Source organism: Mustela nivalis (genome assembly GCF_964662115.1).
Source record: "Mustela nivalis genome assembly, chromosome: 6".
Classification (NCBI taxonomy): Eukaryota; Metazoa; Chordata; class Mammalia; order Carnivora; family Mustelidae; genus Mustela; species Mustela nivalis.
This window is the reverse complement of record NC_139025.1, coordinates 73136936-73152219: the sequence shown is the minus strand read 5'-3', so window position 1 is coordinate 73152219 and position 15284 is coordinate 73136936. Positions and strand designations below refer to the sequence as shown.

General features: G+C 46.0%; 1 long non-coding RNA gene and 3 gene segments (V, D, J or C); 2 read left to right on the top strand and 2 right to left on the bottom strand.

The window, feature by feature from the left end:
* The window catches only part of LOC309866776 (T cell receptor delta constant-like), a 104732-nt gene extending 95222 nt beyond the window's left edge, over positions 1–9510 (top strand). Inside the window, exons 3-7 of the C gene segment in view lie at positions 2140–2210; positions 6011–6289; positions 6877–6942; positions 7267–7398; positions 8571–9510.
* Positions 1–15284, top strand: part of LOC309866777 (M1-specific T cell receptor alpha chain-like) — a 341597-nt gene that overhangs the window by 248760 nt on the left and 77553 nt on the right.
* Positions 1–15284, bottom strand: part of LOC309866788 — a 489301-nt gene that overhangs the window by 433121 nt on the left and 40896 nt on the right. The window lies entirely within an intron of this gene.
* LOC309866780 (T cell receptor delta variable 3-like) lies at positions 3340–14629 on the bottom strand. The segment is given in 5 exons: positions 13571–14629; positions 12399–12649; positions 11137–12183; positions 10276–10500; positions 3340–3918 (listed from the first exon to the last, which is right to left on the bottom strand).

Here is a 15284-nt window from a genome sequence, read left to right as displayed (position 1 = left end):
AGTCAGGAAGTTCCAAACTGGAAACCCACTGTTTTGTTGTTCCAGAGAGTCAAGGTAAAGTATGAGGACAAATTCATTAGGTTTCTCTTAGGAAAATATTCTATATATGCATGGAAACTCAGTTCTGAAGATTTATAGCAGTAAGCCTTCTACAACGGCCTGAACTCAGCCCTTGGTCAAGCTTTTGGTCCCCTCCCTCACTGGGAACAGGGAAAAGGCAAGCTCTAGGTGAGGAGAATCTTCCACTGTTTATGAGAACAGAGAGTCCTAGCCATGGTGTAAGAAGAGAGATGGTTAAAAAGAAGAAAAATATTATTAAGGAGGGAGTTAGATCAAAATAGTCTTTTCTCCCTCAGATAATAAAAGCCAACCTTGCCCTTGTGTCGATCCCCAACACCCCATCCTGGTCTGGGTCAGCCAAGAGCAGTTAATGGGCTCACCTCTTCTGTCAGCCCTGAATCCAAGGACTCTACATTGAATGTAGAATTCAGGAGACTACATCCAATGTAATCACAGCCACCAACTTCGGGACAATAGAGAAGTAATGGTGCTCTCCTAAGGATATTGTCCACTGATAATCTGTTCCAGGGCTTGGAGATCCAGGGGTGATATTCAAGTAGTTTGGGTGACTGCCGACAGTCAGTCACTGGGACCAGCCCAGAGAACAGTAGTTTTTCAGAAGCTTTTATAATTGCGGGCATTGCCCCTTACATGGTTAAATTTTATCTCAGAGGAAATAAAGAAGTGGAAAGTTACGTGAATGGAGCAAGGTGGACAGTCCTGAAAGCATCCAGTAGTGTCAACATGGCACCTGCCACTCAGAAGGAAACATAATCTTACAGGGGTTCTTGATTGCCTGTTGCTTCCAGGGAACTAGTGAAATTTGAGGAGTTGTCTCTGAAAGGAGAGAGACTAGAAAGAAAGAGGGAAACAATCGTGTTGTAGCTGATTGCAGTCTGATCGATGTTGGGCAAATTGAATCTGAGCACAAAGTATTGTGTTTCATTTTCCCTTTAAATCATTTCCACTTGAAATTCAGAATTATCTGCAGTGTTAGAATCAAATCTCTGAGGCTGTGCCTTTGGGAGCCTTAGGGAAGAAGGAAAGAGATGAAAGTGATGCTTAGCCCCTCTGCTGGGACGCTGACCCGTGCTCTTCAGCAATACTCCATTTACTTCTTTAGTTTTCTCTTCCTGCCATGATGGAGTGTAATATGATTACATGAGGCTCAGGTAGGGAAAGTGAGAATTTCAAGTCAAGCCCTCAATCCTTAAAGTTTTGACAGCAAATAATGGCCCTATCCAACTGTCATTCCCTTTGGCTCTAACCCTAGACTCTTGATTTCTGGTGATGAGACAGAGTAATCCATATGGTCTTAAAATTCTATTTCACATGATTATTGTATCCTCCTGAAGCTTGCATCTGGATCCAGAGACAGGAGAAATTATAAAATGAAAACAAACAGTCCAAAGCAAGCAGCGGCTTCCCTGACCCACATCCATGACCCATGGCACTACGGGGCTCCCTGTCGGCTACCAACTTCTTGTTCAACCCTTGGATCCTTCAAATGCCTTTTCCTGGGCTCAGGGAATTAGGAGACAGATTCCTTATTATTGTGAGACTCAGTCTGAGTGATGGGGAAGAAATTAGGTTTCTAATTAAAAAAGCAGAATTTGTGACCCAAGAGAAGGAACCAGAATATGAGAACGAGACCTGTGTCTAAGCCCTCTTCAGCCTGACACTTGTTATAAGAAATGTCACCAGTCAGTGCCCCATCCCTGTTCCCAAGTTATCATGTTCTTCTTGGGGAGGCCTTCCAATAAACTGGGAGTTAAATTTACCATCTTGAAGGCAGCTACCTGTACCTGTCACCTTCCTCTCTCCCTCTATTTCAGCCCTGTCTCCTGTCCCAATGCTTCCTGGCTGAGATTCTGGGCTCACAACCTCACCCAGCAAACTATTATTAGCTTCAAAAGGAACTGAGATGCTGTGCACTCAGCCCCTTGATCTCATCAAGGGCACCTTTGTAGTTCTCAGAGTTGTGGGGTCTCTAGGTTGAGACCCTGGCTGGGAAGGCAGGGCACAGATGTGCTCACCCAGGCCCTAGGGCCAGCCTGAGGCTGGTTAATTGTGAGGCAGCATTGCGATGTGCTCCTGGGACACTCGACAGATGTTTTTTGGAGCTGGCACCAGACTCTTCGTGGAGCCACGTGAGTTGCCTTTTTTCCCCTCTATTTCTGGGGATAAACTGAGTCCTGGCACTGGGGCTGCCATCCAGTTTACATTCCTTGGGAAAGTAGAACTAGATGGAGCACCCCAGGTGTGGGGGTAGGCCAGAGTAAAGTCACCAGGCTGTCACTGAAGTAGCTCTGTAACTAGTTTTGTTCTGAAAAAGCATATGTTAAAACTATAGCCTTGGGACGCCTAGGTGGCTCAGTCAGTCAAGCATCTGACTCTTGCTCTCAGCTCAGTTCTTGATCTCAGGGTGCTGAATTCAAGCCCGCATTGGGCTCCATGCTGGGTATGCAGCCTACTTCAAAAAAAAAAAAAAAGGAAAAGAAAAAAAACTACAGCCCCCACTTATTTCTGAAATCTTCAAAGCAGCCAAAAAGACCAGAAAAATTTTAGTAATTGTTGGAGCATATGAGGAGGTAAGGGATATGCAGGGATGCTTTGGCCCCAAATCTCCAGAGGGTTCTTTCATTCTAACCCATCTCTTTGGCTAAGAAGACTAGTATACATGCCTCATTGCAGCCTGCAGACAAATGTCCTATAGCTTAGAAGATTCAAAGGAGAGAGGTGGTTTACCAGGTCAGAGTAATCAGGTAGAGCAAAGTTGTATTTCAGTGTTCAAGTTAAATCTCATATTGCCAGAGATCCTTGAAATTGTGAGTGACATTTGTTACAGGTGGTACAATTCTTAGGGAGCCAGTAGGACTCTCTATGCAAATCTAAAACATAGATGATTTCCACACATAGAACTTAAGAAAGGGATATACTTCTTCTGGTATTGTTGACCAGCACATAACTCTAGCATTGAGTCGGTACTCATAAAAAGAGAAAGCCTGAAAGAAAACAGCAATTGTTCGAACAAATAGCACTCTGGAACCCACGATGATCTGAATTTATATTGGTGGGCCAAGAAGAAAGACTGGAAATTCTCAAAAAATAAACAATTAAATCTTTCAATTTTGGACTATAATAGTGCAAATTTTACCCAACTCCAGATTTTGGTTTAAGTTAAATATAAAATAGACTAGGTTACATATGGCAACAGTACAAAAAATGCGTTCCATTTTTTTTTTTATTTTAATTCAGTCAGATAACCTTTTTTTGTTGTTGTTACCATGATACCAAAGAATAGATTAGAAAAAAAAAAACTTTAATTTCAAAAAATTGTTTCCAGTAGGTAGGTATTCAATGAGAAAAAGAGTCTGAGAAAAACGTTTTGCCAAATGAATGCATTATGAGTCATCTGAAATGCTAACATTGACATTAAGAGCTCAATATCACAAGGGTATTACCTTCTGCAGACGTTTGTCTTGTCAGCTATATTACATTGTTCAAATTATTTAAACCAGGTCTCTCTAGCCCAGAGTGAACATTGATGACTGAATTAAAATCCCAAGCAAGCCTTAATTATCCAAGTAAATCAGGCTAGGATTGGGTCAAACTCTTAGGTAACCAAGGAGATAGGATTATTTTGTTTTGTTTCATCGTTTCTTTTTTAATGGACTAGTTTCCTTTCGCTGTACCTCATAACTCCCTTGAAACACAACCAGACAACATGTCACCAAGGTCAGTAGAGTGAGCAAGAAATGTCGCAAGTCTGAAGACAGGTGAACGAGCAGAACGTGTGGTTTTTCAAGCCGTTACTGCCAGAGTTATCAGCGTCTGTTATCAGTGGCTTCCCTGATGCTGGAAAGCAAAACAAAGAAAGTTTTCTCCCATAGGTTGAAATCAGGTTCCAGAAGAGCCCCTTGAAAAAAATCCCCAGCCCCTCTCTTGTCTAGACCTAAAGCCAAAAGTGTAAGGAACCAGATTCTTAGGAATGAGTTCCCTGCCCTGAGTGCCTGAAACAGAATCCAGTTTTTCAGCTGAACTCCAGGCAGAGAATAAAGTAGAGAATCTTGATGCTAGTGGTGTTTCTCTGAACAGCTGATACCCTAGGGAAGCTGTGACTGGCCATGGTCCATTTACAAAATGGTGACCAGCAGGAGCTTCCAGACTAGCAAACACTCCATCCCAACCAGATCCAACCAATTGATTGGGTTATAGCTCTATTACCGTGAGCTTTACAGCTAAAGCCCAAATCCAAATTCAGGACTGAACATTAGAAAAATCATTGCATTTACTCCCTCATTACAAAGACTTCTCATTTAGCACTACCTTGTGTCTTGATTGTAGATCATAGTAAATAAAAGCACACTGGAATTCCACATTCTTAATTTGATATCACAGGTTTTAAAAACTCACCTAAGGTTTGTTTTGTTTTGTTCTGTTCTGTTTTTGAGAGAAAGAGAGTGTGAGCAGTGGAGGGAAAGGGGAACAAGAGGGAGAAGGAAAGAACTTTAAGCAGACTCTGTACTGAGTGCAGAGCCCCAGGCAGGGCTCCGTCTCACCACCATAAGATCATGACCTGAGCAGAAATGAAGAGTCAGACACTTAAAGGACTGAGCCACTCAGGTGTCCCAAAAATCACCTAAGTTTTTGATATAAGAGCTGTAGTCACACAGCAATTAATATTGAAAATTAGCAGTTAAACTTGTAGTTGGAAATATATCTAGATCATCATTCAGAGACTGGTTGTCTCTCCTGATTTCAGGCATTTTCAGTTGCCTCCCTGCCACTTCTTTTTTAACAGTTATTTGAAGATCAGGGCACCTGGGTGGCTCAGTCAGTTAAGTGCCTGGGTCCTGAAATCAAGCCTCATGTCAGGATCACTGCTCAGCGGGGAGTCTCCTTCTCCTTCTGCCCCGCCCCCCCACCATGCATCCTCTCACTCTCTCTGTGGTTTCTCTCTCAAAAAATTAAAATCTTTAAGCAAACAAAAACAGTTATCAAAGATAGCCTAAGAATCCATGTTTCCATGGCCAAAATTTATCATAATTCAGAAACTTCAGTAAGTCATGATGGGAAAGAATCATTACCCCCCCCCCCCCCAAAGCTTTAAAACTTTCAGTTTCAAGGAAAGAAAATGATGCAGGTACAGAATGGCAAGTAGATCATAGAGCTCAGGGTGAGGCGTGAATGTAAGAGGAGACCAGGGGCACATAAAATAATGGAGACCAACATTCCACAGCTTCACTTAAAATAAAACAAGAATGGGGTTCAAACTGGTTTTATGTCTATAAGGACTTCCTGGGAATGACAGTTGTCATTTCTGATTAAAGACTCAAAACAAACTGCAGGATAGTCCCTTACAAAAGAATAAGTATCCACCTAAAGGCACAGAGATGTACTCCTTAACTTCAGCGGTTATCCTTTACTGATCTGTAAAATGGAGATGAGACCCTGAAGTGATCCCATCACTACCATCCTCAGAGTATTTGAACCAGTCAGCTAGTCCTTCTCAGACTTGTGTTTTTGATTGACACAATGCCAAGAACAAGCACCCAGCCTGCTCTCACTCCAAGGGCTGACACATTTAAAGTAAACCAACGATGCAGACAGCTACTCAGCCTGACTGTGATTGTCCAGAGGATTGATGAATAAAATATAGATAACTGAAACTCAGACGATCTAGAAACTTCTTTGTAGTTGTTCTTTTCCATCTCAGCTTCAGCCGTGTCACTTAGCAACTCCTACCTAGAAGTCAAACTGACTGCCTTTCATTTCCACTTCCCTTGGCCACACTTTGATGGGAGCACTAAGAACCCCAGGTCACTCACAGGATGCACGATTGTCTAGATTATAATGTTTGTCCCCAACGGAATTGAAGTAAACACCATTGTTTAACTCCCACACTTGTGGATAACCATCTTCCAAAATAAATTGATTATATTTACAGGAAGCCAGCCTCCTGCCAAACCATTCGTTTTCACCATGAAAAATGGCTCCACTGTTGCTTGTCTGGTGAAAGATTTCTACCCTAAGGAAATAGACATAAAGCTTGAAGCACCCAAGACTATAGTAGAATTTGACCCTGCTATCGTCGTCTCTCCCAGTGGAAAGTACAGCGCTGTCAAGCTGGGTCGGTATGAGGATTCCAATTCAGTGACCTGTTCGGTTGAACACAACAATGAAACCGTGCGCTCTACTGACTTTGAACCAAAGAAAAGTCCTTCAGGTAGGTCATATCTAGCTTCAAGGGGTTGGAATTGTAGGGATGAAGCGTTAAGGGAAAGGGAAGCTGGAGATTTAAACTCTTGACTGATCACTGTCAATATGGCATCACGCAGGAAACAAGGCTGAGGCCCAACTAGGCCCATCATTGACTTGGATTTGAACTCTGCATCCCCAAGCTGGAACCTGAGATAAAGCCCAGCTTATTTCACCCCCACCCCCACTTCTTCTTCATCAACCACTGTCTACTTTGTACTGATGACTGTCCTCCTACTGGGTTAAAAATTTATGTACAGTCTAATCCAGTGTGAATACCAAAACAAGGGGGCAGGCTGGCCTATCATGGGATTGAGAATCCTAGTTCTTCCTACAGATTAGAGGCATACCTGATTGTGGCACTCACAGTGTAACAAAACAAAACAAAATCCAGAATGGGAAGAATGCTGGCTATGTGAACAGCTGTCTGAACTTAACCAAGTCATACCCCCGGTCCTCAGTTTGCTTACTTAGAGTCTCCTCCACTTTTAAAACCTGAAATCCTTTGAACCTCTCGGTTGCCGGTAAATCCCTGACCACTGCTGTTTGTTCTAGATAACATAAAACCAACAGAACCTGGAAGCATGGAGCCAACTTCAGAGAACCTCTACGGGCGCAAAGGTTAGTTATAACCAAGGGCTAACTTCAGAACTGAGGGTTAAAGCAAACTCTGTCATTGTCAGATGGGGCCAAAAGTCACCATCTTTCAAAAGAAAACAAAAACCACACCCAAGCCCAGTAGGTTCCCTAGGAGTCTCTCAGCAGAGCTTGCCTGGCTGGGAGTGAGCAGCAGCAGGGGGTCCCAGAGGGCAGCCAGCTGGACTTGTAGACCAGGCAGAATGCTGGTGATGGGGGCGGGCTGCTTGGCAGTGTTGTGGGCTCAGTCTCTGGAAGGGAACTTAATCTCTTGCTAAAGCCACCGTCTTTACTCTTGTTCAACCACAGTTCACCGGAGCTCACAGTTCACAGCCGGGAAGGTGAACATGCTGTCCCTCACAGTGCTGGGGCTCCGAATGGTGTTTGCCAAGAGTCTTGCCATCAATTTTCTCTTGACTGCCAAGTTATTTTTCTTTTAAGGTAAGAATTGGCTATTTCTTATTCCTACCCCTACATGAACTATGCTACACAGGGAGAAAAGGAGTTTAGGAATGTAATGGGCCAAGAAGCCTTGGGAAGAGAAAACCACATAGGGACATATTATGATTTAATAAGGTGGGCCTCCTCAGATACTCATCATAACGCCCCGTCTCCTGTTATCCTCTTGTTTCAGAGGCTTGACTCTTGTTTCAGAGCCAGACTCAAATGCATTATGTAGTATAATGTGATACCAGCCAATAATCCCCACCTCCATCCCAGAAGCTAAAAAAAATTATGGAGCTAAATAAGGAGAAATAGTTTTCTTTATTTACTATTTTGTTTATCTGGCCAAGGGGCCAAGGGTTATTGGCAAGGCCGTCAGTAAAGCTTTGCCCAAGGAATTCCCAGAACCTGCCTTTGCCTAGACAAAAGGGATGCCAGCTCCCATTCCTTTATCACAGGACTCCAATGTGTAGACCAGCCCATCTTTGGGATGAACCTCCACCCCTATTAGTAGTGACCATCCCAGTGCTAGCTACTCACGCTGCATATGGAGTCACAGCTGAGACATTATTTGCCTGCTACTTATATTCCTTCTTCAGGTAATCTCAGACACGAAGTTCAAACTGGGGCCTAGGTTTGCCTACAAAGCCCCTTCCCAGCTCCCCCAAACACTCCTCAGTCCCAACTCCTGATCTAAGGACAACTGTGGATTTTGAATGTCAGACTGATCCAACCCAACCTGAAAACAATGTCCAGTCACTTCCAAATAGGTGACTGGTTCTAGGCGGTGTGACTATCTAGAAAGAACCCGACACTAGGAATCAAAAAAGATGTGGGTTTTCACCCTGACCTTGTCCCTAACACTCTGCTACCCTAGCCTGTTGGCTCCACTTCTTTGGGCCTGAGTATTTGTGTCCATAAAACAAAGGAGCTATGACTGAGGAGAGCAAATGGGTTCCATGGCTTATGCCAACATTGATGGGTTAATACTGACTGACTGCATTATGGCCATGTGCAGAAGGGAACCAGGCTACAAGAGATTAGTGACATCTGCAAGGATATAACCTTGGAAAGTGCTGGCCAGCCCCAGATGACATGAGGACCATGATTCCTCTCAGCCCTGGTGGTCTATGATCTATGACACTCTGACAACTGTCCTTCACTTGCAGGCTGACCAGCATGAGAAGACTCCATTATGAGACTCTCACGTTACGTCTTCACAAAAGCCTACAGGGTTGCTGTCTCCTAAGCTTCTGACTTCTTGGTGATTCAAGTCGACCTCCTGCAGCCTTGTATAAATGGCTGCTACCAAACCAGGTTTCCTTCAGAGACACAAACCCAGCTCATTTCCCAGCTGAGTGGAAAGACAAAAGTCCTGGGGAGTTAGGGAGGTTATTATTCTCCTAACAGCTCTATATGCTGCTTTCTAAAGAGATATAGGACTCATTTTCTTTTTTATTTTCTACAACTAATATGCTTGGGGAAAGGTGTTTTGTTCCTTTGACTTTCTTTGCCTTAGGAAGTAGAGAGTGGGAGCCAAGGATTCCCAGGTCCATGGTCTCTGAGGAAAACAGACCTTGGGGGTCGGAGAGCAGATGGCTCTGCCCAGCCCAGCACAGATTTGCCCCAAGCTGGCATTTCCAGCCACAAAAGCCCTTTCTGCTTTTCCCAGTACTTTACAAACAAAATCACATTTGAATTCCCATGCAGCTGGTGGGGTTTCTAAAACCTCATCCAAATGCTCTCTGAGCTATTAGCAAAGATCAGAGTAAAATACAGAGAAAATGCACTTATTTCTATTAACTGATTTAACAAACATGAATTAACTCTCTCTATTTTCCGGGCACTGTGCCGAGGGTACAAAGATAAGTAAGATGTGGGCCTGCTTTCAAGCAGCGAATTGTGCAAGTGTTTCTGGAGGGAGGGAAGAGGAATGAGACCCTTCAATTTCGGCTGTAAAAAGATTATCTTTCGAGGGGTTTGCCTGCCAGTCTGTGCACAGGGAATGTGAGGTCAGGGGACGATGATTCTTGCCTGCCCCGTGTTGTTGATGGTTTTCTGCCATTCGGTGTTGTTCTCTGTTGCATTTATTAAAGTGCATTGAGTGTGCCTTGCCTCTAGCTTTACTCATAACACACCACCGCAGGGGGTAAGGGGGGTGCTGCGAACTCTCTGTTAGGCAAAAAGAAGCCAAACTGAGCTTATAGGTCATGCTGTGGCTTCCTGAGCCCCAGACCTGCTGACTTCTTGGTGATTCAAGTCGACCTCCTGCAGCCTTGTAGAAATGGCTGCTACCAAACCAGGTTTTCTTCAGAGACAACAAGGCTCCCGCCTTGGGGACCCTAACCTGGGTTTCCAGCTGTCGCTGCTTTTCACAGCAATGACCTTTCTGTGGCCTATAAGCTGCACTACTCCCACCTCAACAAAGCTACAGCTTCTTCCAAGTGCACCCGCCCAGGCAGCAGAGCCCCTGCTCCCCAGTACTGTGGTTTCCTCAGCACCGAGGACACTATGTAGGGTACCAACTGGGGGTTTGTGAGGTCACAAATGAAAAAGCCACCCTCACTAATTCCCCCTGCCATCGCCATCTGCAGACTGCCAGGTTATGTTTTCACGGCCCAAAGTGAAGAAAGACGCAGTAGCACTCTGATTCAGTGGGTGTGGGACCATCTAGGTGGATAAGCAGGTGCACGCAGGGAAAACCATTAAAAAGGCTCCACACAACATCCCCTAGTCTGTGGAAAGAACACCTCCTTCCAAAACATTCCCATCTGTTACCTGGGGCAGCATGTTTCTGTGAGTGGCCAAGAACAAAAAGATCACACCCTCATTTTTTAGATGGAAAAAATATGCCTTCCGGAAAAGGTAACATACCTTGTCTGAAGTCATGCACTGAGGCAAGGACGGGGCTGTGGGCTGAACCACATTATCAAGAGCGCCAGCCCGAAGTTCGTTCTACTGGAGTAGAATGGCGCTGTCTTCAGGCTCCACCAGGGAGAGCACCCCCAAGGCAAGGACAAGGTGTTGATTTGATTTCAGCTGGACTGGACTTCAGGGTTGTCCTCTGTTTAGCATACAAATGAGCCACCCTCTGATCCACTTTGGTGAAGAAAAAAAAAAAAAATCCTAGTTTATCACAGGATCTCAAATTTCCTCCACCAAAAGGAGCCTCCAGAAAAGATAATTGGCAAGAGCCGGGCATGGGATCATGGCTGTCTTCAGGTCTGGGGAGCATCATCCTGCAGATTCTAGTTTCCTAGAGCTTCCACATACAGCACCTCATTTAAGCCCACAGCAACCCTGAGGGAGTCCTCCAGAAGACGGCTGCACACTCAGTCATGGGCAGAACAGAGACCCCGAAGGCTGAGTCAGCTGCCCACTGCCTTTGGCTCCCTCACCCATGCTCTCTATGTTCTTCTCTCTAGTGACTGTCTTTCACCCACCTGTTTTGTAGTAAACAGCTGAAGTAAAGCCTGCTGGGGCACCCCTGAGAGGGAGAGCCCTAAAATGTGGCACCTGCCCTTGGCTCTGTCATTAACCAGCTCTCTCTGACCTTGGGAATGAATGTCCCTCATGTCTCTGGGCTCCAGTGCTGCAATAGCTAAGGCTTCTACCCTCTCCTAGGTTAAGTCTCCCAACTCTACTCATTGTTTTAAGGCAGAGAATTCAACAGAAATGAAGGAAAGAGGGACCCACTCCCGGGGCTTAGGACTTTTCTATTTTGACATCACATACTTGGCTTTCCCTGAAGATGATGGTCTTCCTTGGAGACACTCTTGAGCTCCAGACTCAGGGGCTTTGAAGCTGGTGTTCTGGGAATCACAGACAACCTGCTGGGAGTATCTCAAGGCTCTCCAGTGAAAGAAAAATGTTCTCCAAATAAAGTAAATAAAATGGTGGTGTCAAAGAGCATTCGAGAAAAATAAGGTAACTATACAAGAAGGCGCAGGAAAAAAAGGTGAATTGGGAAATTTTTTGAAGTAACTTTGTGTCTAATTTTGAGTCTTCAAAAGAAAACAGAATGAATCACATTAAGGGATAAATGATGGAGACTAAAATAAAGACCCTCCTGATGAGCTCTCCCTAGCCTGGCCTTTCACATGCCCCATTCTAGTATCTTCACAGGACTCACAGCACGTACTTGTCAGCCCTGCTCTGTGAGGCATGAGAGAGCTGGGCACTGGGGACGCATAGATGAGAATTCTTCAGACATCTCTCTCCCCCTCTGCCACCACCAGGGCCCACTGAGTCAGAAGGGGGGAGGTGCTCTGCTCCATCTGAACCCGGGGGAAGCTGGCTTTTTATTATTCAGCAGACCCCCTGGGGCACCTCTGAAGGCCAGGCCAGGCCAGAGCACAAAATAACTGGAAAGAAGGATGGCATGTCTGGGGACATGAGCTGCCCTGAGAGGTAGCTAGAGGGGGCTGTGCCCGGGGTTTATGTTCAGACTTCCTGGGCACCTGAGACACTGTGGGGGGCTCAAGGCACAGAAGTAAGTGGCGCTGTCTTCAGGCTCCACCAGGAAGATCACCAAGTGGAAGGTTCTCTGGGACGGATTGTGCAGCACAGAAAACCGACCCCCAGTAAAATCTGCATTGTGGGATAGAGTTTTATCCCGGTAAAGGATAAACTGAAAGGAGTGATCTGGCCATATCCGGTACCAGTACAAATCAGGGTTTGATTCTGAAGTGTAATAGGTACAGAACAGCTTCACGCTACTGCCACTGGCCACTATCTGGTCTGGGGGGCTCTGGGTCACTTGGTCACACAGCACGCTCTCGTCTGTGAAGAGAAGAAAGAGGATATAGTGAGATCCCGCACTCCACAGGCACTGGGTCCCACATGGGCCCATCCAGAGGGAACTCCGTGGGCAGAGGCAAGAGGAGGAGAATAACTAGAAAACCAAGTATACAGAGAAACAGGACAGGCGCTGAAAGTGAGAGAAAGGGAAACAGGGTGGTAGGCTATGAGGAAGGTACACAAGTGAGTGTACTCACAGGAAAGCAAAAAGCTAAAGCCCACAAGAAAAATCATCTTCGCCTCCTATCAGGGCCGAGGCTGGAGAATAAACTGGGGCCCCTGAGGTCTCTGAGACCATCTTAGGGCTTCTGAGGAAGAAGGTGGGAGGGAATGCGAACAGGCAGGCACTGGGAGGGTCATGTGACTGAATGAGCTCTAGCTCTGCCAGCAACTGCTTCACCAACTGTTATTGTTCTTTTGGTCCTCCATCCATCTTGAAGGAATCCTCCTGTAAAACACAAAGAAGATGAATTAATTAAACACATACACAGAGAACTAGAACCTGCAAGCCCAAGGATCACATGCTTAGACATCCAACTGCTATATGAGAGGCTTTCCGCCCTGCCTGTATACTCGGCCCCAGACTGGGACCAGGCGCAGGTCCCCCAGCACCTGGCAGAGCCACACTTGTGCCCAAGAAATGCTGTTCGTCTTATCTCTTAGTCCTCCATGGAAGGAGGGAGGGAAGAGGATTGAATAAGATCGATTCTAAAATCTCTCCCAGCCCTGAATTCTAGAAATCTATCTCTGATGCCTGGATGCACACCCTGCCTTCCCCCCACACCCCCTGCCCCAGAGTGCTTCCTGCATGTCACACAGTGTGACTTTCCATCTTTCAGGAGGCCCCTTGCAGCCCACACGGGGCTCCAGCTGGCAGATGTTCCCCCAAAGCAGAACTTTCCACAGGCGGAGCTGCTGTGACTGGGTTCCAAGCTTACTGGGCCAGTGCCGGTTGGGAGCCCCTGGAACCGGCCCTTCCAGCCACACGCCAGACAAATGGCTTGTTCTCTATAGGCTAGGACATAACAGTGGCGGGAAAGCACTGCCCTGAGAAAGAGAAGACTGACTCCCTCACTGCCCCAAACTCAGGAGTGTTTGTGGGAGGGTTTGCGAGGGTATAAATCAGATGGTGGCAGCTGGACCCCTTTCCTGGGCCTGTAACACCCTTCAAATGGTCCTCCTGCTGCCTCCTGTCCAACCTCACGTCCCTCATACACACGCACACACACACACACCCCATAATGCCAGTTCCATGAGGGCAAAGACCTTCCCAGTTGGTCACTGATAAACCCTCAGCGCCTAGGATAATAATCGATCAGTAAACATTTGTGGGATAAAGGAATGCAGTATTCTTCACTTAAAAACTCACCATTGACGTGGATCAGTTTGCAGGACACCCAATTAAGTTCGGATTTCAAAAGAACTTTTAGTGATATTGAGGATGCATTTATAGAAAAAAAAAAAAATTGTTGTAAATTTCAGATAAGTGAGGAGTGAGGAGCCCAATGCAGGGCTTGATCACTGGGCACCCTGTATTCGATCTGGCAACCCCGGGCCTGGAAAAAGCAAACACTGGGCAGCCCCAAGTCCCCCACCATGAGCATCCCCAGTCCGCCCCCCCCCACCCCCACACCCCAGGAAGGGGTATGAGGATGGTTCAGTGACCACGCTGCCCTGGCCAGCACTGCCCCCTGCTGGCTGGGGTCCCCTCCACAGGAACCCAGCCCTCTGCTGGCAGAGGACTACCTCAGAGCCTCCAAGTCTCCCAGGTCCATGAGCTCTGCCAGGCCCCACCCAGATTCTGGGGTCTGTCCCTGCCCTAAAGGTGTCAGCAGCCTTGATATTTAAAAGAGAGCTGAGTGTTCCCTTCCTAATTTAGACAGTAGCAATTTTCAAATTTAGCTGCTCCTTGTCTTCCGGCTGCCCAAGGTCTATTCCCCCTGACCACAGCCAACAACCGAGAAGACGGTTTCAGACACCCTCCCACAGAGGGACGCCCCATGCCCTAATGCTTCTCCCAGAACATTCAGACTCTGAGACCTCCTTGGGGTGGTGTAGTCATGACTCTCCCCACCAGGCTGTCCTCCCAACAGTCTTTGAAGGCCTCCCTCCAGGAAGGGCACTTCTTGGAACAGCAGTGCAGTGTCATGATGAAGAATGACCTTCTGTCACAGAAACAAAGTAGAGTGGTTGTCACCCGGGGTCGGGGCAGGAGACAGGGCAAGATGCTGGCCCCCGGGGAACAAATTGCCAGTTAGAAGATGAACAAGTTCTGGGAATCTCATTTAAAGCCTGGTGATTATAGTTGATACCATTGTATTATATACTTGAAAGTTGCTAAGGAAATAGACCTTCAGTGTTCTCTCAGGGCACCAGCGTGGTGCAGTTGGTTAAGCATCCTACTCTTGATTTCGGCTCTGGTCATGATCTCAGGGTCCCAGGATCGAGCCCCTCATCGGGCTCCTCACTCAACGTGGAGTCTGCTGAAGATTTTCTCTCTCCCCCGTCCCTCCCCCCTTGCTCTTGCTCTCTCTCTCCCACTCAAATAAACAAATAAAATCTTAAAAATTTTTAAAAAGATCATAAATGTTCCCACCACAAAAAAAGTCATGGTGATTATGTCACGTGCTAGAGGTACAAGCTCACACTGTGTTGGTGACCATCTTGCAACAAGTGAAGACATCAAATCAAAGGTTGTACACCTTAAATGTACACAGTGCTATATCCATTATTTCTCAACAAAGCTGTAAGAGAATTTTTTTTCATTTTTAATGAAAAAAACAAGAGAGAAGTGGGGTTCTGGAGGCAGGTGCCTGGGTTCACTCAGCTCCAGCATTTCTTTGTTCCATGACCTTAAGTGTGACCTAACCCTTCCAAGCCTCAATTTCTCCCTCTGTAAAATGGAGGTGACAGTACTAGCTTTTTCACAGGACTGCTGGAATATTAAATGAAATAATGTATGCAAGACACCGGTAAATGATCTGGGATTAGCTTTGTTGTCGTTCTTGCAATGTTTGCTAAATGTACTGATAAATATAACTCCTGAGAGATTTATTCTCCTCAAAAATATTTAGAGAAAAGAT